The sequence below is a fragment of the Toxorhynchites rutilus genome, chromosome 2, assembly GCF_029784135.1.
Source record: "Toxorhynchites rutilus septentrionalis strain SRP chromosome 2, ASM2978413v1, whole genome shotgun sequence".
NCBI classification, from domain to species: Eukaryota; Metazoa; Arthropoda; class Insecta; order Diptera; family Culicidae; genus Toxorhynchites; species Toxorhynchites rutilus.
Genome location: NC_073745.1, coordinates 257,447,421 through 257,471,016, shown reverse-complemented (window position 1 = coordinate 257,471,016; position 23,596 = coordinate 257,447,421). Strand labels below are relative to the sequence as shown.

Here is a 23,596-nt window from a genome sequence, read left to right as displayed (position 1 = left end):
CGAGCCCGGAAGCTGTATACCGAAATGCTGACGAAGCCGCATTGCCTGGTAATGGACGACGAAACCTACGTCAAAACGGACTTTCGTCAGCTGCCGGGCCTGTTGTTCCTCTCCGCAGAGGACAAATTCAGCGTTCCGGAGGAGATTCGCAAGCAGAAACTATCCAAGTTTGCCAAAAAGTATATGGTGTGGCAAGCGATCTGCTCTTGCGGAAAGCGGAGCGCCCCCTTCGTGATGACCGGCACGATAAACGGGCAGGTTTACCTTAAGGAGTGCCTACAGAAGCGCTTACTACCACTATTGAAGCAGCACGAGGGCCCGACCATCTTCTGGCCGGATCTCGCTTCGTGCCACTATTCAAAGGACGTGTTGGAGTGGTACGAAGCTAACGGGGTCACCTTCGTGCCAAATGAAATGAACCCGCCCAACGCGCCGGAGCTTCACCCAATAGAGAAATATTGGGCGATTATGAAGCAGGCCCTCCGGAAGAACCCAAAAGTTGTCAAATCAGAGGTGGACTTGAGAAAATGGATTTCTGTTAAAAAAAAACTACAACCTGACGTTGTACAGAACCTTATGGACGGGGTAAAGAGGAAGGTGCGAGCATACGGGCTTGGGCTCGAAGTATGAATAAAAAGAAAATGCCAAAAGTTGTTTAATAGTTTTTATTTTACTGTCTAAAATTTTCAAAAGGATCGGTCTACTGGGCGAATTTCTACAGCTTTTTTTCCGTGATGCAATTTGATGTGACACACCCTTTAGTGTTATCGATCCAAGGTGTATTTACTTTGGATCGATCTTTATTTTTTTTCCACACTCAACTTAGTGTTATCTATCCCCTGTTTACACCTCCGATTTCAATATGGTTAGCGTGCAGTGCGTGTGTAGAAAATATGCTTTTTTAGCCGTGTTTCATCTACCTCGTGGATCTCTGCGACAGGTGAGGCTGTAATTTGGTTCATCCTATTTCGTTCAATCTATCGGTGTTTTGTTGAAAATGCCGAAAACGAAGAACTTTCCCGAGTGCTGGAAACTTATTAAATCACTTCAAAAACAGGATATCGCTCGATTTTTATCTTATTTGACAGTCTACCCAAGCATCAACGTGCTACAGTGTCTTTGAATTTATAAAAAAATATATAAGATGTTCTAGGTCCACCAAACCTTTCTGAAGTTTAGACCCATTGATCTACCATTTCATTCACGACTGGCACAATGTTAAAAAAAAACTTACCCAAAATAATTCATAGACCCCGCGTGCTGAATTTTGTAGAAACATCAGATGTTATAGATCCTCCAAATCATTCAGAAGGTCATAGAGTAAATGTACCCCATTGAATTCAATTGATATTAACATAAAACCCAAATAACCATGCTTCCATTTGCATCAATAGGATTTTAGTTTCTCATAGTGTTTAAAATAATTCATTTTTAGTTCTAAATAGCATTAAATTTACGTATGATTTAAACTCTCCTAAAGAGCTAATGCATACTTTGCATGGAATGCATATGCACCGTAGTGTTTATTTTACAAGTATGCATACTATGCATATTTTTTCAAAATAATTTCTCGAACAGGAGGAAATAATTAAGGATATCTCATTTTCATCTTGATACCAAAATTTGGTTTGGAAAAGCCTGATATAAAAATAAAATACCAATGAATAATACAAAAAAATGAGAGAAATAGAAAATCTCAATACCAAAATTTGATAATTTAAATACCAAAGTAATATTTGAGCAGTGTTGTATTAGCATTGAATGTGCTTATTTGTGTATTGGAATAATATTGTGTGTGGAGTTTTCTTGCATTTTAACTCGTAACCAAAGATAAGGTTAGGTAAATTCCGTTGAATGACGGAAGATGGAAGATGCAGTGATCTATAACCAGAAAATTGTCCCTATGTACCAAAATGATTCACATTATCGGCACAGTTTTGCGACGATCATCTATCACCGATTTTATGGATATGAAGCAATAAATACGAGATTTTTCAAGTTTTACTCAAATAAAAAAAAAAAAAGATCCTCAAATATGGTTTCACAGCATTGTTCGAGTTGTGGGATATGCCATCTTGCTCTGCTCGAATGATATTATTTCTGTACGAAACATCAAAGGAAAATCTATGCCTCAATCATTGGAATGGAAAAAAAAATCATTTTAGATAAATCATAGCCGATCTTATTAAAATAAAACGGTTTTACAGGACCCAGTTTTCTTCCAGTTTTTTAAAGAGCAATCTTCCAGTTTTTTGAAAAATATTATTGGCAACCCTGGTCGGGACAAAACTTTACAGTATCCCCTCTTGAACGAGACCACGAGCGCTCCGCTATGACATCAACTAACTGAGTGGCGCGCATTTTAAAAAAGGAAGTTATGCTGCCGCACCCTGTATACGATTATTTAGCTCGATAGAGGCTAAGGGAAGGGTAGTCAGATTATATTTTTCATTTTTAACGCTGCTATCCCTTGAAATATATATATATATATATATATATATATATATATATATATATATATATATATATATATATATATATATATATTCATATAGACCGCATTGTTTTACTAGCAACACCGCTCTAGTGAGAAACAAAAACTCTCTCATTTTAGCTCTTTTCCCATTAGCTGCTCTCCGCAAATGGTGACAGAATGATGACGTAATTTTTCTTGTATCACTTCTCGCTTTGCACTTGTCTGTGCAGCGGTTTTCGCTATAGTAGAACGGGACGATGTATGCGGTTCAAACTTGTATGCAGTGTGCGTATGGTGTGCGATGTTAGGTACATTTCGGATATGCAATCAACAGTCTTCGTTCCTCTCTTGGTTTTTTTCTAATGATGAAAAATGTACTATTTTTAATTTTCATAGTAAAAGCCGAATGCTATCTTGAACAACAATGAGTTCAACTATAATATTCACCGAAAAAAGGGAATTGAAGCGGTATGAGGACGCTGGAAATGGGCATATTTCTTAGGGTGACCACTATGCCCCCACTTCCCCTATATTTCTTCGTGTTGGATAATCAACGTTCATGTTCATCTGGATAATCACATACAGTGCTTTCGATTTTGCCCTATATTAATATCACCATTCCGAGAAACATTTTGTATTCTCACATGATGCTTACTTCCGACACAAGATAGAAACTTTCACGACGATAGCTTCTGTGTGATTATAACAACTTTCCGAATACAAAGCAGAAACATCAACGACTACAAGAACAAAACAATAAAGATGATAATGACGAAGGCGTTGATATGATGGGATGTGGAATTATTATCAGCGTTTTCGTTATATCGGAGTAAATGATTTTCCTACCCATCCTTTGTTCGCCTGAACCTGCCTGAACCTCTCCCACAATCGCTTGCACTGTCGGCAAGATTTACCGCAGCGATACCGCACAGAATGTGCGAGCTTAAGGATAGGACTAACAACTAACCCAGCAAAAAGCTGCACGACGCGAACGGAAGTGAAGATTACAATTGGATCCTTTGTGCTTCCGCTCCTGGTGGGGTACAGGAATTCCAACATGTCTAATTTTCTCCGCGAGCTTGATTTGTCAAGAGATTCCACGAGAGGTACGCGCACGTGAATAGAAGGAAATTAATTATGTCATGAATTAACTTTGTTCTAATAGTTCCGAGCGTACGCGGCAGCTGGGAGTGACTCCCGAAAACAACTAGGGGCACCATTTGCCGGCGCAAAACCATGGAAATGGCTGGAGAATGATCACTTCATTAACCCGAATAAGAATGGGTGCCTGGTGCCTTTTGTCGAACGATGAAAGAACTGTGTGAGTAATGAATATGCGACATGAATTCCAGAAGCGTCATGTTCATTCAGCAGCAGCCGGAACAGTTCCGCATCGTTTTCGTTTCATCCATTATTTCCAAAAATGACACGAGACTGGGAACGATTAGGAAAAGACGATTTTCAACTCGATTACAATTACGCTCTCATTCACGAAAAAAAAATTCTTTGGGGATAAGCAAACATCAAAGGGGACACCGTTATTCTTCACGAACACATTACATTCCTTTTCAAATTAAGTACGTCAGTGTGTATGTTGCTGCTAAGTGGGGAATTGAATACGCTTTGGAATACAAAGTTAGATTAAAGCTTACACCTAAAATTAATTTTTAGCACATCTTTTGACATCCCTATTTATAACATTAAATGAGTTTAAAAATAACAAACAATGTGCTACATTCTCATACTGCTACAGCATTTACACAAGCGAGTAGCGAGCTTGTGTATAATACAATAGAACCCCGAATATCCGCGAAATAGTCGGGCTAGATCAACGCGTAAAGGGCGAGCACGAAATTATTGCGACACCGAAAATGTCATGCCAATTTTCTTATAATGTTTAGAATCAAACCAAAATTTTAGGGTAGTTTTATACATATATTTACTTCAAAAATCAAAAGAAAAGTTAATCGATGGAGCCTTGAGTGTAAAATTGAACGCATTTTCGCTTGATGCCCTCCATCAAAGTCTTTACAGTGTCATCCGGTACCAGTTTCTCAGTTTTTTTCCATTTTCTTAACATGTCCTTCTCGTCTTTGACTGTCTTCTTGCTCTTCCGAAGTTCCCGCTCCATTATTGCCCAGTTCTGCTCCACCAGGCGCAGCTCCGGACAGTTTGGCGAGTTCATGTCCTTTGGAACAAAATGGACAGAATTGGCCTCATACCACTCCAGGACACTTTTAGAATGGTGGCATGATGCCAAATCTGGCCAAAATAGCGGAGCTTCATCGTGCTGCTGCAAGAACGGCAAAAGGCGCTTCTCGAGGCACTCAGATTTGACATTTACTGTACCCTTTGTCACGAAAGGCTCACTCCTCAGTCCGCAAGAGCAGATGGCCTGCCAAACGAGATATTTGGAGGCGAACTTCGACATTTGCTTCTATTCTGACAAAATAGAAGCAAATGTCGAAGTTCTTCATCTTCTCGTAGAGCTTCCGTGCCCGAGTTTTAGCCGTCGATTGTTGCCGCTCATCGCGGTTTGGGAAGTTCTGTACCTTGTATGTATGTAGTCCAGCTCTCTTCTTTGCATTCTGGACGTAGCTCTGCGACATGCCGATCTTTTTAGCCAAACCACGGCTTGAGACGTTGGGATTTGCTTTAATCATCCGCTTCACCTTTCCCTCCGTCTTTTTGTTCTCCGGTCCCGATTTTCTTCCAGCTCCTTTGCCGTGGTCCAACGTCAACCGCTCCTGGACCGCTTCAACACTCTGGAGACGGTTGAATGGTGAATGTTCAACATTTTTCCCAACTGCCGGTGCGACAGGTCAGGAAATTCCAGGTGTTTGGAAAGAATTTGTTCTCTCGACTCGCGTTGGTTCACCTCCATTTTCATTGAATCGAAAAACACCTCGAAGTCGACAGCATGTAGACAATACACATCAATGAGAAAGTGTGCAAAATTTGGTTGATTTTTACCCAATGGTGAAAAAGAGAGCATAAGCTCTGTTGAATGTGTCGCAATAATTTCGTGTTCGCCCTCTACAAAGTTAGTTAAAGATTACACCCAAAATTAATTTTTAGTACATCTTTTGACATCCTTATTTATAACATTAAATGAAAATAACAAACAATGTGTTACATTCTCATACTGCTACACCATTTACCGTTCTGAATCATATTTCGGACAACATCATATTTCGGGCACTTTGTTTTACTATCTTGAAATGCTTAATGCACTGATGATATAACTATCAAATTAATACCACAATTGCTTCGTTAGAGTAATCCCTTGGATTCACTATCATTTCACATGAGAACTACATTTGAATTATAACATAATCAGCAGAAAACTTACAACACTACTCATTATCGTTTGTGTTTGACGTTTCCTTAGCGTGAGCACATAGAATTTACCCGTTCATAAATACTTAAATTTCCCCCGTGTTTCATCAGTTCTCATCATCGTTAACAGTTTACTGTGAGTGCGAGTAGCAGGTTTGTGTATAACATATACAGTAGAATCCGTTTATTATGACTCCGCCTATATTGGCCAACCGCCTATTATGACGTAATTACACAACGAAGTTTGGTATTCATATACAATTCTTTGCAAAAAATTCGGATATAATGACTTCCTTTACAGTGACATGTCGCTTATTACGATCCATTTTTAATAAATTATGTTCGGTTATAATGACCGACATGTTCTGCCTTCGATAATGTTCGTTTCTTCCCGACGACGTTCGTTTTTCGTGTTAATATAGGAATATGTTTATTTTCAACGGTTTACTATTGAAAATAGAAATTAATGGTATTGGATTCTTTCTACCACTACAACTCCTTCAATCAAGTTCGAAGTTGAGTTCAGTTTGCATAACAAATGGTTTTTCTAGGGTCACCATTTGAAGTATTTAATGAGTTAAATTTACAGATTTCTGAACAGTTATAAAATTCAATTCAGAAGCAATTGTACTTAAAGTCTTACGTCAAGTTTCCGTCTGCCCCCGTAGCTACAAACTCTTCTACTTTTTTTAACCATTATTTGAGTCGAAACATTTTCTGAGGATGAAACTAAGGTAATAACATTATATTTCATGAAAAACTGAAACAGATCATTTATCGTTATTTCGAATAAGTTCTCTCACTTTATAGTTGATACCGCTCGTCAGCCGGCGCACACCTTCTTTAGTCACGGCCTCGGCCAGCTGGTTTCACCAATTCTTCTAACCGATGTCAATACTTATCTATTGAAAGGAACTGGGGACAATTTGGTGGATTCACCTCTTTTAGGATGAACTAAGTTCCATTGTCATTGTGCCATTGTATCATGTCCTTGCTGTAATGGCAGCTGACTAGATCTGGGCAAAATGTAACGGGACCATCAAGGGACATAATGAAGTGTAAAATCCGTTTAATTTGGTGCTCTTATATAGGACTTTTTTATAGGGCTACGAAATTTTTTGAACTCACCCGCTAATCACATCGGACACAATATACACGATTCTATACATATACAAATTTTTTACGCGGATTTTACAATTAGCGCGTTTTTTTTACGCGTATTTTCCAATTAGCGCGGTTTTTTACGCGGATTTCCCAATTACGCGGTACTCGCGTAAAGAAAGACCAGAGCAATATTACATCTCTCACTCCGCTCACATTTCGTCTTCATGCTCCGTCAGAGCATATGACGGTAATCAGTGCTTGCGACGGAACTTGGCGCTTATGACGGAAATTAGTGCCGCACTCTATCACGATGCCTACGTAGAGTTTAGGTGACCTGTTTTTCTTACGCGAATTTTCCAATTAACGCGGTTTTTTTTTAACGCGGATTTTCCAATTAACGCAGTTTTTTTACGAGGTACGTATCACCCCCCGTAAAAAAACCTGGGTGTACTTCAATATGTTCTAATTCCGATACTGAAAGGCCTGGTTGAAATTATGTATATAGAGCGGGAAACAGTAATTGTCCTCGTCTACGAAGGAGTAAAGAAGTAATAATGCCAAAAAAACATACAACCCCTATTATATAGATGATAGGTGAAAATAACTGACGAGTGGAAAACGAATATAATTTTGTTTTGACTTTCGGTTTGCTGATCACGGCTCCAAATGATCATCCATGATGGAAGCCCTCTAAGATATGAGTGTTGGGTGGAAAGGCTATAACGGGAGAAGTCGAAAATAAAATTCCGATTTCATTTTGGAAATGAAGATGAGTAAGTGTTGAAGTGAGACGAAGAAAGTTTTAGAGCGAAATGTTGACAGTAGAAGAACACAAACGGAAACGGAAACGGAAACGGAAACGGAAACGGAAACGGAAACGGAAACGGAAACGGAAACGGAAACGGAAACGGAAACGGAAACGGAAACGGAAACGGAAACGGAAACGGAAACGGAAACGGAAACGGAAACGGAAACGGAAACGGAAACGGAAACGGAAACGGAAACGGAAACGGAAACGGAAACGGAAACGGAAACGGAAACGGAAACGGAAACGGAAACGGAAACGGAAACGGAAACGGAAACGGAAACGGAAACGGAAACGGAAACGGAAACGGAAACGGAAACGGAAACGGAAACGGAAACGGAAACGGAAACGGAAAAGGAAACGGAAACGAAAACGAAAACGAAAACGGAAACGGAAACGGAAACGGAAACGGAAACGGAAACGGAAACGGAAACGGAAACGGAAACGAAAACGAACGCAACGCTAATGATCTCGGTTAATGCTCAGCACTCAATAGCCGTAGTGATAAACAAGTGGACTAACTGAACTAATTTCGTAGTCCTGCGTTCACAATACGATCGTGTTCTGGACACAACTTTGTAAAATTTTTGAATTAAAAGTTCATGCTAAAATACAAACACGCATATCAAAATTTACTATCGAATCGATAGAATTTATCCACTAATAGAAAATATGAAGTCTTCTAAGCCATGTTGCGTGTACAGAGTTTCATCGAAATTGCCCTGCAGTGGTCCGCCAGATCCTCAGACTACTCACTCGTAAATACCTATCTGAACCGCTCTAGGTGCTCGCTGACACATTCCAGCAGAAGTAGAAATGTCAATAAAAGAATTGAGCATTTCTGGAGTGCATTTCTTCAAATCAGTTTTCTTCTTGTGGATTCCCGTCAAAAATTTTGTTGAAAACATTTTATTAATTTGTTCCAGAGCAAAACGCTAGAACGAACTTTTACCCCACAGCCACTGAGCACCTTTGCCCCACAAGCAATTTTTGAACTAATCGAATTTTAAAAAAAAGCTCTTGAACTTTTTCACAAAAACGAATACACACTATCATCTACTATAGAATGAAGGTTTCCTTGACAGTGTAGTTTCGAGCTATCCAGTTATTTTATGGCGGGTTTACATTAGGGAGATCTATAGCTATAGATGGATTTATTCACGTGAAAATAGGTTTAAACGGGTGAGAATAAATATGATACACTTATTCGAGGTATATATAACATGAATAAATTCAGCATATGTAAACGCTTGTGAATTTCTCACTGGTGAGAAATCACTAAAGCTGGATGCAGTTCTACTTCAGGTGAATAAATTCACCGAAGATATGAATATATTCATTATAGAAGTTCACGCTAGTGTAAACGGTTGATGCGATTTCTATAAATCTCATCATATTTCTTCACATGAATATATCCCTAGTCTAAACCCACCCTTAGGTAAGTAAATCGTCATCTCCAAAACTGAAAAAAATAGATCAAAACATCGCAAAACTTTTTTTACCTCATAACATTTTGCCACTTTCATGAAATGTATCTTGTTTATATGTGTGAGCTTCTGGTGTAACAATGTATCAAACGAATACACCGTTGTCGAACTTTTATGCTCGTTTGCTTCAAAAAGACCAATGCGCACTTTTGCCCCGCATCACTCTAAACATTTCCATCGCACTTCTAGGTGGATTGACACTATTTTCGTAACTCAAATAATCATTCAAGACACTTACTGCCGTTCTACGCAGTAAGTTGTCCCATGTTCCAAAATCTGCAAATGAGAAAAACGCAATCAAAGTTTTCTAGCATATTTGTCTACCAGAAGCTTTAAGCACTTCAGTTTAGCAGTTTATTTTTTCATGAGCAGTAAACTATTGCCTAATGGAATATGAAAAGTTTCCCTCACTTGAATAAATCAAGCTTGATTGCGGGTTTAAAACATCATGGTGGGATAACTTTAATTAATTAAATAATAACTAATATATTTTTTTGTGTTTTTTCCGAAAGATTATGCATGAAAAAATAGTTTCATGAAGAAGGGAGTGATCTGCAACATCTTTGCAGAATATAAATCTCATTGTTATTAGGCATTCGCTAAGAAGGTGCACACGTGTTCTTTTAAACTTATTTTATTTGTTTTAGAAAAAGTTCGTTCCTCCAAACCAGAAATGAGTACATTAGCCCTGCTGAAAGTGTGGCATAAAATTCTTGTACTTGAACCGATCAATTTATTATGGATCTACAAAAAAATACATGGTGGGACAGTTATGCCTAGAATATCAACATAGGTCAATTGAGATTGATGTTGTTATTTAAAAGCTGGGAACAAACAATAACTTTTTTTTGGTGTTTTTCCATAAGATTAGGCATAAAACATCGTTTTATGAAGAAAAGTAAAAATTGTCAAAAAATAACATGGGACAACTATGCGTAGAACGGCAGCTTATATGTTGTCAAATTATCTTGAAATTATTGAAAAATTGGTTTCTAAACATATTAATATTAAATATTAATATTAAATATATTAATAGAAAGTAATAATCACTACTTTGACCCATTGTCACCTCCTCTAAGGGGTAAGATTGAGTCAACTTTCATTTGATCGCAGTTTAGTGAAAAATTAATATTATTCAACACAATTATTATTATTCAATTATTTCCTGAACAATCGTAAGTTCATCATAAGAGAACATATCTACGTAATCAGAATAGCGTTTTACTCTAATTTACGATAGTTATTCGACAAAAAGTTCGAAAACTCCTTTTTTGACCCATTCTCAACCTCATCGACGGTACTTTACTATTTTCAAATTTTGCATATTAGGGGCTGTCCACATACCACGTGTACAGAAAAAGCGTGATTTTAGACACCCCCTCCCCCTCAGTGGACAAGCGTGGACATTTTCTATACCTCTCCCTCTGTTGTCCATGTGAACACTTCTTCTCTTCTTGGAAACAAAATTCGGAGAAAAAATTGTGTTACGTATAAATTCCCTTCTCAATTCGTTTTTATTTTCTATTCTGTGTTTTAACTTGATCCAAATGCTTCATTAGTAATAGTGGTTTGTAATGAATTTTTGGTTTATTGCCTAGCATTGCCCGTGAAGTTATTTGTATCACTGTTTAGTTAGAAACATCACTAGTGAATCTAGTCTCGGACATTTTGACGTAGGATTACGTCGTTCGTGAACATATTGGGGTACAAATTGAAAATCGAAAATCGAGCACATCGTGAAAATTGTCCAATTTTTGCTCAGTCATTTCATGATGGATTGATGAAATTTTTGCGCCAATCAATTTCGATACTCCATAACAATTTTTTATATCGAAGAAAATAATTTATGTCATGAAACTAACTGTCGAACAATTGAAAAATCTCAACCCCTATCCTAACGGAAATACCCACTTCTAATTGGTCGAAATTGACGACACATGTGGCGGATCTCTAACAGAGACATCAAAACCAAGCTGCCTGGGGGAAATCGGCATTGCAAATACATGAAAGTAGGGGCTTCTATTCCTACCGAAATGTGTTCCCTAACAGAGACATCAAAACCAAGCTGCCTGGCGGGATCGGCATTGCAAATACGTGAAAGTAGGGAGAACTTTTGTTTCACCGAAATGTACTCCCTAACAGAGATATCAAAACCAAGGTGTCCGAGGGAAATCGGCATTGAAAATATATGCAAGTCGAGGTCATTTTTATATTGCAACTAAGGTGAGTGATACGATTAATTCTAGCAAATAAAATTTAAATTTGTAATTTTAATGTTGGTTGCTTCGTGAAATTTCATATCAATAACCGATCGTGCATTGCGAAAAACTTAACACAAGTGTAAGAGTAAAACTGTATATGGTAGCAGTTGTGTTTGAAAAAACTTGATATATGAAACAATTTATTTCAATTTTCATAAATAAAAACCAAGTTGTGTTCCTGCTCGAGAACGGGTCGTTTGGTTGAAACTGTCTGTTTTGTTGTGTTCATTTTCACCCAAGAAAAGCTTATACGGCGAGAAAAATTGGAAAAGTTCGGTTGAATAAACACTCAGAAAGTAAAAATTATAAAATGAAATTACCTTTTCCATTTCAAATATGTTTTCTCTAAAGTTTTTCTTAAAGTAACATGTTTTTACTGATGCGAAAAATTGATAATTGTGTTCGGTATTGGTAATTATCTTATATTACATTGGTGAGTTTATTTTTCCTTAGTTCATCCATACATAACACAGGAGGCATCTAGGGCCTGATTCTCGAATACACTACGAATACACTTCACGGTGTAAATGGAATGAAACGTATTCGCGATGACAACGGTATAGTGTCGACATCTGGATACGAGATTAGTTTCTCACTAAATTTATCATTATAATATCAAATTATCTTCAGATGAATCTTTTGTATGAGATTATTATATCACATGAAGAAAACAAAGTTTTCCACTCACATTGAATACCAGTTTGATACGAAGAAGTTAATTTTCATTAATGATGTTTTATTTGAAAAGTGTTCATTCTGCCTGAGAACTCATTATTATCTTCGACACTTCACTAACTCGTAAAACGTAGTTCAATGGCGTGCCGTTTATTTCGTTTCCACCGTGAAGTGTATTCGAGAATCAGGCCCCTAGTCTAGGATCACAGAGGGCAGTTTTCATCATATCTCGTTCCACTTCGGTATCTTTTATCTTTTATTTTTTAGGGAAATGTCCACGCTTGTCCACGGAGAGGGGGGAGGGGGTACAGACTGGGTCCACGTGGACAGGAATTTTTTTTTAAATACAACATCTAATATACATCTATTATGTCGCAGAAATGGGTGCGATATACATGTCGCAGAAATGTCGTGTATGTGTATGTCGCAGAAATGGGTGCGATATACTATGCTCTAGGGATCATTGAAACACTGCCCATCGACCATTATTTTATTTTTTCAGACAGTCTCAATGAAAGTTGATAAACGCTCATCTTATTTCCTACCAAGAATAAGACATCTATTGAGTGTTTTGGTCGAAAAATTATTCAAGATTACCTTAGCATGGGTTCCCTCTCATTGCTCGATTCCGGGGATTGAGAAAGCGGACTCGCTAGCTAAGGTGGGCGCTTCAGAAGGTACACTTTTTGAAAGGCAAATTGCCTATAATGAATTTTTTCACGTTCCTCGTCAGGACACACTCGTTAGTTGGCAGCGCATGTGAAGTGAAGATGAGTTCGGTCGTTGGTTACACACGATTATCCCTAAGGTTTCGACGAGTGCTTGGTTTAAGGGATTGAATGTAGGTCGTGATTTCATTCGCGTGATATCTCGGCTCATGTCCAATCACTACAACCGAAACGCGCATCTCTATCGCATTGGGCTCGCAGCAAACAATCTTTGTGATTGTGGCGATGGCTACCACGACATCGAGCATATTGTCTGGTCGTGTATCCGGTTCCATGCTGCTCGCTCTCAGCTCTCTAGAGCACTGAGAGCACAAGGCAGACAATCGGATATCCCCGTCCGGGATATCTTAGGTAGCCGTGATCCTGATCTTCTGCTTCATCTATACCTGTTCCTCAGAAACGCCGATGTCAACGTTTAATGATGTTTCCTTCGTTGTGTCCCTGTTTCATATCCCTCCTATCCGATCTATAAACTTTTACTTAGTCGCGGCAATACATACACACACTCTTTACAGATACACGGGCCAAAGGTTGTGCAGTCCACTGATGATTCAACAAGAGCCAAAGGTTGTACCGCTCATGACAACTCTACACGAGCTGATGATTGCGCCGGCTAGTGACTATTCTATCCTGGATTCCTCGAGTCGAGAAAGACGCACCACGCTAGATATGGGGTACATACTAGGGGGCGTCGCTGATTAATGGTCAGCTGCATCCCAATAGGAAGTATCCCGTGTCGGGCACACGTACAGAGCATTGGAGACAGCAACATCCCAATTACGAGAACACTTGTAATACTAACCTCGAGCCGACCGCGAGTAATCGGTTAAATATTACTAACATTGATAATAAGAAAAATTGTCAAAATACTCCGGCCCCGTCAGGCTAACGCCATATGAGCCTTGATAAAAATATATATTTTGGAAAAAAAACCACCTATACATTCAAAATGAAATTGATTAACACATATTCATGAATTTCAAAACTCCGTATTTATCGAAAAACGGATTGAGCCACACGAGAGAACTGGCCGGTCAAATGTTTTTTTCATTTTTTTCATCGATCATTGATCTTCAGCGAAATCTGTATCATAAAAATATTTCTCGTAAACTGTGAATGACCAAACTATTTCCTATGATCGAACTTTTGTAGTTACGGGGTATGCATAGACCCTTATAGTCCAAAACTAATTAAAATTAAACGATCCATATCATGAAATCTCAACCATTATGAGTTGAAATTTCATGATATGGGTAAATGATTTTTCATCAAATATAATTTTCTATACATTTTGTTATATCTCGTGAATAGCTAGTCTTAGGATAATAATGTCTGTATAGTTTCTCATACAGAATTGCGTGTGAAATCAGTTTTATAAAGTATTTTAATTTCAGAAATTTCTAGGAATAAATTTTTATATTTGCATGAGATTGCCCATGCATGCATCACTAGTTACTAGGACATTGTTGAACTTTCCTTGAGCCTAATTTTTTGTTTTGAACTGACTAAAATTTAGAAAGTACACTACTTAGAATAATTATGCTGCTCATTTGAAAGATAAGAACATTTTACGTTGAATGCAGTTGTAGAACATTTAAATTAATGAAACCAAGTAACTTAGATGTAGCGAAAAGAACAAATTTAAAATATTGTGTTTTTTGTTAATTTTCCAAAAGTGCGTGATAAACTGGATTGTTTCTATCAACTAAATTAAAGCTCTCCAACCACTCTACAATTCCTTCCTTGACACCACACTGTTATACTTCTTGTTATCTTCAACTAATTTGAATGTTTCACAATAGAATTTTATGCAAAATATCCTCAAATGGAAGCAATTGAATTGTGATAAGCAGCGTACTTCTCGAATTAAAGTCAGTTTAAGGTAAAAGTTTAAGGTAAGGTAGTTCAGTTTTGACCATAGGCGTGGAAGATTTCTTATGATTTTCTATCACCTAAATATTCCGGATCAGCAGTTTCGTATTGCGCTGACGACTAAAAGTGAATCGAGTTAGTAAATGAACCGACATTTCCTGTGACCGATCGTATTCCGAAGTGGGCAAAGAACTACACTCGACAACAAATAAAAATAGAGGAGCAAAATGCCACATCGAAAATTTGGAGTGATTTTTGAAACGCCATAACTCTGTTAAAAAATCATGCATTCGTCAAAGCCACAACTGGACCTTGTATACAATATTTTCAAGTTAGCGGTGGGCACATTGGACCATCGATTTGTTGTGCGTTCATTATTTCATGAAATATTCCTAATTCAAAATTAAAGGATAATTTTTCATTCAATAGAGAATACCTCTGTAGTAAATAGTTCTACTGAAACTTTCTATGAACCAAATGGAGGCGAAACAATCAGGTTGATTGGATTGTTATTGGGCATTTATTTTTAAAATCTATAGAAACTTTGAAAGCAAACAAAAACGCTTTATCTTTACTTACAATGTCTTTTGTCTACAACGCCTATACACATCACACTAAAAATATGTACGTACGATACGATATAAATTTGTAGCTTGAAAATACTGTTTTTTTATCTTCATGTCATAATTTATATCGAACAGGTGTTCCAAAATCCTTTGAAAATTTCGAACCTTTACTCCTCAATCTTGACAAAGGATCAATGGATATCAGGGCATGCTCCACATTCAATCTTTTCTTTTCTTGAAATTCTTTTTAATTGATAAAAAATAATCTATGCATATAAAACTGTTCTGTTCGTTTTTGTGCGCTTCAAAAACTCGAAAAGTTCGGCACTGATGGAATACATATTATGTTTCAATATGCAATCCACTTCAAATATTGTTACTGCCAACGCCTCAGGAGCCTTTAAGGTTTCCAGATTGAATGAGCACACTTCTGAAATCATGCTGTGAACGTATTTAATTTTCTAGTATTGAATATGTATCTATGTGATGGCAGCACATTTCTTTGAATGTGTTTGAAAATTGTGAACTAAAATTGTATCTGATAATGATTTTGAATCCATTTATTTTTATTCGATTGGGATTGCTCAAGATCAATCTTTGGAATTGTATGACTTATATTCAGAGGCGGACCGTATTCGTTTTGCTACTCATTTCTCTGTCATAAAACCTCAATGTGCTACAGCGTGGCAGGGTACAGCTAGTAAAATTTGAAACAAAATAAACTTGAGAGGGGACCCCGGTCTGAATAATCGGAAAAAATATAATTTTTGTTTTTTGCATTTTTGCGAAGCTTATGCCCTCAATGTTGTACTAAAAGGATTTTCCGACATACCGTATTGCTGTACGAATTTTCAAACGCGTTTTTCTCGAAACCATGTTTTTCCAACTGGTGGTTTCGATATCTCAGGATCTACTCGACCGATTTGGCTGATTTTTTTTATCAGCATGTAAAAACGGATTATCTAAAGCGTTACATAGCCGTTTTTTGATATCTCATTTTTACATTTTTTATGAGCTTCTGAACAGCGATTTTGCATGAAAAATAACTCATTTTTAACAAAAATGGCCGCCATTTTGGAATTTTCCGAATTTTCAAAAACCCTTATGTAACGCTTCAGGTATTGTCCTAAAGTTTCAAAATATTAACTGGAATTTGTTCTACGACACCCCGTAGCTTCAGAACCGATACCACCAGCAGTACCGATTTTTAGAGAGTATCAACGCATCCAGCTGTCAACAGCGTAATAATCATTATTCATGCACTCAAAAAATGCAATTATACATCTTCAAATATACCTTAAACAATAACCAAAATATCCGAACGCTTCATTTTATTCCTAACAACCGAAAAAAAAACACGAAAATTCATTATTTCTCAACCATCTAGACAGGGGTCCCCCCTTAAATTGAATTGAAATTTAATTTATCCGCAATTCAGTTATTTTCTAAATTATTCTAATAAAATAAGGAAAAATGTCCACGTGGACAACAGGGGGAGGGGTATGAAAATGTCCACGCTTGCCCACGGAGGGGGAGGAGGAGAGTCTGAAATCGTGCTTTTTCTGTCCACGTGGTATGTGGACAGCCCCTAAGTTTTGGGATATGTTGGGTTATTCGAAATATTTTTGCCAATTTTTAGAGGACAAACGAAAGCATAATTTTAAAGGTCCAAATGATAAAATGGTATGCAATGATTATTTTTGTTTATTAAACAAACTTTGCAACCTTCACTGTTTTGTAATCCTCAAAAAAAAACAAAGTATCGGTGTTCCATAACTTTAGAACCAGATGTTACTCCCCATTTAACATTATCACTCCTTTATAACATTAACGAAGATAGTAAATGTTTCCCACTTTTACACTTCGTTCCAACCGAGCTTTTCCTGATTGCTGAAAAAATCAAAAACTTGAGTGGTTCTAACTTCTTGAAAGGTACTGTATGTGCACCGTTTTTTTCTCCACAAATCCACAGACCTTTTGTTTTCTCGGCAAAAAACTGTGCAGGATACGTTTTATGCCATCCCATGAGTCGAAATTCTTACCCTTTTTTCCAACGGCATCTGATGATGCAATATCTGGTGAGTACGGCCCAAACAGGTACTCCACCGAGTACCACATCCCAGTTAAACTCCAAGAATTTTTTTCGGGCTGTCAAAGAAACATGGGATTTGGCATAATTCTGGTCGAACAGCTTACCTATCATATTGATTAATTGTAAATTGCTGATTTTGGTTCGTTTAGTTACGTACTTGAACTTGTTGGAATATATAATGCACTTGCTGATCCGGCAAACTTCGTCCCGCCCAAAATTGTTTTTTGTCATCAATACCTTCAAACATTCACGTTTTCTAACTATGAGCAAGTTAATGTGTCCAATCGCAGAACTGTTCATTGATCTTCTATTCGACCCCGTTGAATTTACCTTTTACTATAAAATTCCTAGTATTTCTAACAAAACTCATCATTATAATATAAGATTATTTTTAGACACAATTCTGGTTCAAGATTTTTCAACCACTAGCAAATAACATGTTTTATCGTCACATGGAATAAATGTTTTATACAGAAAATATGATAGAATAAAGACAGCCTAAATCGGACAATTCCTTCCTCGAGTTCTGCTCTTATCAACACATCCGGCGATCCTTTTTTTGGTATAGATAGATAGGATATAGGAGTGCGTTTCATCACATTAAAATCCATTTCCAGTTTCGAACAAAGATCAATTTTGCTAGCGCAAACATCAAATGGACTAACAGCACTCGTCACTATGTAATTGTAGAACATATGGGAATTTAATTTTCAGAATTTTCCCTTTTTCCTTCAGAGTTTTCCGAAAATTTTCAATTGTCCTGTTTGGTTGGAATATTTTTGGTTGAAATATGTGTAATATTTTTACGGGACCCCCTCTCCATTCCAGAGGAGGGAGGGGTGTCATACCATTACCCTAAAACCTCAATATGCCTAATTTGGTTTCATTTGCTTGAATAATTCTCGAGTAATGCAGAAATTTGTGTTTCATTTGTATGGCAGCCCCTCCTTAGAGAGGGGGATGGGAAGTCTAACCACCATAGAAACATTTATTGAGCCCTAAAACCTCAATATGTCTAATTTGGTTTCATTTGCTTGAATAATTCTCGAGTAATGCAGAAATTTGTGTTTCATTTGTATGGCAGCCCCTCTGAGAGGGGGGGGGAGGGGTCTCAAACTGTCATAAGAACCTTCACCGACCCCAAAAACCCCTACATACCAATTTTCATGTGGATTGGTTCAGTAGTTTCCGAGTCCATAAGAATCAGACAGACAGACAGACAGAAATCCATTTGTATATATATAGATAATGCAGAATTGCGTTCGGATCTCACCAGATACAAAGATGATTTTCTCCGGGTGAAGACCAGTTTTTGGGACAGCTGATTATGGTTCATTCCGCTTGCCCATAGATACACTCCAAAATACATTCTCAGAATACACATTTCAGCAAAGAAGTTCAACTATATGAAATGTATAGATGTTCAGCTCTATCAGACAGCTCAATCCTTTTTGTCGATAGATACGAATGAATTTATTGAAAATGCAGAATGCGGTATTTCCATATATTGTTGAACACAGATGTGAACAGTTTTGTTTTCAAAATATTCATTCAACGTGTCCACGTGGATATTGTCTATACCCCCTAGCACCCTCACCATGGACATGCGTGGACATTTTTGTTATTAATTCGTTTATTTTTACAGGCTTAATTACATAAGTTTAAAGGAGCCGAATTCTTAAATATATTTTTAAAAACTATGTATATAAACAATTTTCTTAAATCTATGGGTAGTAATGTGAGAAACCGATTACTCCCGGTGTGCTCGAGATTAGAAGGGTGACATATTTTCTCAGGAAAAGGATGGGATGTAAGGAAATTATCACGATATTGATAATAACACACACACACTCAATTCTTGAATCTATTCGTACATCTGTTGTTAATTTACATTTCAACTTAGGGGTTGTCCACATACCACGTGGACAGAAAAAGTAGGATTCCAGACACCTCCGTGGACAAGCGTGGACATTGCTCATACCCCTCCCATCTTTGCCCTCGTGGACATTTCTAGCTTTTTGGAGAGAAAAAATCGAAGTTTGTTTAATAATGATAATGATGATATACCCTCGATTTCGCAGAAAACAAAACGAGGCTGCGTAGTGTCTATTGTCTACAAGGAACTTTGTCAAATTATTACCCTTGGAGTAGTTTTGTGCTTGTAATAAGTTCATCTTCCAATGATCTTCCTGCACAACTACTTGGAAAATATTGAGTTCGCTAGAAAGCTCGTGCCGATTTTAAGGAAAAACTTAAAATTATAATTAAAGCTGGTTTGTTCCACAATCTTTCGTCGAAAAACTGTCATTGTGTTTTTTATACTATGAGCACGGCGAGTGGAACAGCACATCCCTGTCAAACTCCAAAATTGCTTGCCAGGTTGTCGAAGAGACATGAGGTCTGACGTCACTCTGGTGCAACACGACGCCCATAGTATTGATTGATACTGAACGGATTTCTGCCCTCAATTCGTCCAGTTGCATGCTGTATTTATTGACATTTATAGACTGGTTGTTTGTTTGTAGCCCATAACATAGAATTTCTTTTCAATACCACCAGACATACAGCATGACTTTCTGCGAGTGAGGACCGACTTTGGGAATAGATAACGTGAAGATTTTTTCATTCTAAATTGTTGTTAATTATTAGGCGTGTTTAACGCTTATAGAACGAGTCGCAGATAAAGATGTGATCAAGGAGTTTATAATAATCAAATAATGAGGAACCCATATGCCCTAGCAGTTTGTGTAAGTTTGCTTCACCAGATGTTCAGGGACGGTATATTGTTATATCTGTGTGAATCTGTTAATTCATCTGTCATGTGCGGAGTATTATTCTTGATAGATTCCTTGATTTGTTTGTCAACAATGGCAGCACGAACATTCCGAGCCAACCCATAGAAGAGTATTTCACAATTAACCACATTTCAATAAAGAGCAAAAAGAGCATCGCTGCTAGAAACCCTTCTTCAGAGATACGACCCGACACCTCAAATAGAGTTTTTTGTTCATCTTCCATTTTTTCAAAACCTTGAACGTTCTCAAGAGATAGAAACGAAGTGGTTTCTTGTATCATGAACGGAAACTGAATCATAGCCCGCATTTAAGTAAACAATGTCGACCATTTTCAATACTACAATACTAACAGCCTGTGGTGTTATCTTCATTCTGGCGGAACAAATTATCTTCTACTAACAATGGAAATAAATCGATCGGTCACAGTTTATGTGCATCACTTTCAGAATATATTTCAATGAAAATGATCAAGAAAAGAGATAATAGAGAAGTATGGATTGGGCGATATTGGATCGATATTTAGAAGATCGGTCTTTTCCGTTCCGATTTTCGAAGATCGATTTCCGCGATTTTTTGGAGCACAAAGAATAGATCTATCTTTGTGCTCCAAAAATCGCGGAAATCGATCTTTTTTTATTGATCTTCCCGATCTGTTTGATCGTAGAAAAATGTATGTAAATTTGTTTTCAAGGGAACATTGATTTTAATCTCACCAAAAATCACCTGACAAATTCCATAACCATTGGATCCCTTTCAAGTCAAGGCTTCCATTTATCAAATTGGTGGTCGTAAACTTAGAAGAAGCTTGGTCGTTACAAAATAGGTCACAAGCTATATTTACACCATCACATTCACTAGGCTGACAGCGAAAATTGTTACGGAATTGGATGGTGACATCAGGTCCAGCCCAAACGTTCTTTTCTAGAACTGGGACTACTACCAAGGTTTTGACTAAATGTCAGACGTATGGAACGGTTGAATTTTATGTGATTAATGTCCGCGGAGTTCTGGACAAATATCAGATGTTAAATTACTAATAATAATGTTCAATTATTATAACGGTACAAGATGAATTCCCTGGAAAACAATTTTTTTCTGGGCTTTCGAGTTTTGACGTAGAACTACGTCTTTCATTAAGGGTGGCAAATCAGAAAACAGGTCACGTTTTTATGAAATAAAGTTAACGTTAATAACTATTTTTGCCGCGAACGGATTTTAGCGATTTACATACTAAACGAATCGGAAATTCCCTAAGATTTGTTTAATATGCTATACATTAGAATCCCCTGGTTTGTAAATGGTTAAAATTCATGAAAACTTTAGGCGTTTCCATTTTCCCATACATTTGTTCTGTTCATTTGTGTGTTTTCCCGAACAGAGCTATCAATAACGAGCAACTTATCGACGACCAACGAAGGGGAAATCGTAGAATTTGAAGTTGCCGTGAACAAAGAAAAAGTAGAAGAATGAAGGGGAATATTTGCTTTGATTATAAACAGTGGATCTCGCTGAGGCAAACTTTCATTCGGCATCGGACTGTTGAGCAATCCAGTCCACTTTGCTTTCGCTGCGCTTCGATCTAAGATTGGACCCCACCAGTGGTAATCCAACTTGGATATCGTCGTTTCCTTTTCTGTTCGTTATTCGTTATTCGTATCGTGTGTTTTTCTTCCCGCGTCATAAATTGGACGTTTCGCGTAGTGTGCGATGAGCAAGAAGAAGAGGGAGGCAGGCTCTAGCCCTGCAGAAAACGAACGCATGAAATTTCGAGGTAAGCGTCATCTAATGATGCACGCGATGTTGGTGTAGTGAAAAGCGCTCGCAATGAACCGAGCCTTCGCGAGTGTGACACCGCATCGAACAACAGCAAAATAGGCGATTTCGGCGGGTCGGTCGAAAATGTAAACGGCTTCTTTTGTGCCTTTGAGAATGCATCAATGCATTAAACTGACGTTATGGCGAAGCAGGCGTTAAGGTAATGCTCCAAAAAAATATTTGGGAAATACCAAGCATCTTGAATGTCTTACTGGAATGTTATAAGTTATTTGGGTTCGCGTGCCAGTCGCAAAATTGCCTTCAACTAGGATTGCATTTGCGCTAATATTGATCATAATGAAGCATTGCTACTGTTTTCGAGGTTGTTGATACTAACAAAAAGAGTTTATAATTTTACAAGAATACATTTACAAGAAAGTAAATGTCGTTCTGGAGTTTTGTATGTGATGTGGTTTCGCTTACCAGTAGCAAAAATTCCTCCACTAAGGGTGACAGCTGCGCTTCTCTCGAGCATGAGAAAGTAATGCAACTTTTTTTGAGGCCAGCAATATTAACAAAAGCGTTTCTTTTGAGAATAGCGCAAAATGATGAGCAGCATTTGGGTTCCTTGTAGCTTCAAGCCACCAAAATGGCGAACGCTTGTTTGGCGCTTGGTTTACGTTATACGAACGATGCCTAGAGGTGCGATTGCTTTGAGGCAATACTAAATAACATGTAGCATGATATTTGATACTTGAAAGTGTTGTCATTGTTGTTTCCATTCGGTGCCAGAGATATATTGATGTAGTTATGAGATGTGGAATAATGGTGCTGGTGTAACATGTATATAATCGGCTGTAGCCGAGTCTATGTCAATTGCGAAAAAGGGCACCGGAATAGCGTTCGAGGTAAATTTTCAATGCATTGACATGAAATAAATTGCGACATACGATCAGCTAGGGTATTGTTTTGCGAGGGCGAGAATGAATCATCAATCAATAATCGTCAACTGATTCTACAATGAAAAACCATTTCAAAGACTATTCTACTAAGCAGTTGTTTCGAAAATTTCACAGCACTATAGAATAATATCCGAAGGTATAAACAAGTGACTTATAAAAAATAATAGCGTAATTCTACGTCAACAATGCGGTCGTATCTTGGACACAACCTCCTATATTTTTTTTGGTTTTATTCTGATAATCAAAATAAAATGCCTTTGATGTTTGAATAGAAATGTGAAATGTTTATTACATGTTACAGTTAAACAGAATACGTAAATAAATAGTACAATTAATTCGATTTTTCAAAGACCGATTCAGCAAAGATCGATTTATTGGTACCGAATCAATCCGTGAATCGATCCCTACGCTGTTTAGAAAATCGATTCGTCAAAACCGACCTTTTTCTAAAGATAGCCCAATCCTAGCATGTATACCCGACCGGCACTTTCAGAGTCTCTTGACACAGTGCCAGCAACTGCTGAATTGGTCGAATGAATTAGAAACGAGGGCGAATCGGTTGTGAAAATTGCATGCTAGCTAAGTTTCTTTTTGTTTTGAAACGGGCCGATCGCTACATTCATGCATACAGATTGAAAAATGGAGAATAATTTTATTTGTCCACGTGGAAATTATCTAT

General features: G+C 37.5%; 1 protein-coding gene across 3 annotated transcripts in view; it reads left to right on the top strand.

Moving 5' to 3' along the window:
* LOC129764841 (uncharacterized) overlaps nt 1-23,596 on the top strand; it is a 433,851-nt gene that overhangs the window by 76,708 nt on the left and 333,547 nt on the right. The window lies entirely within an intron of this gene.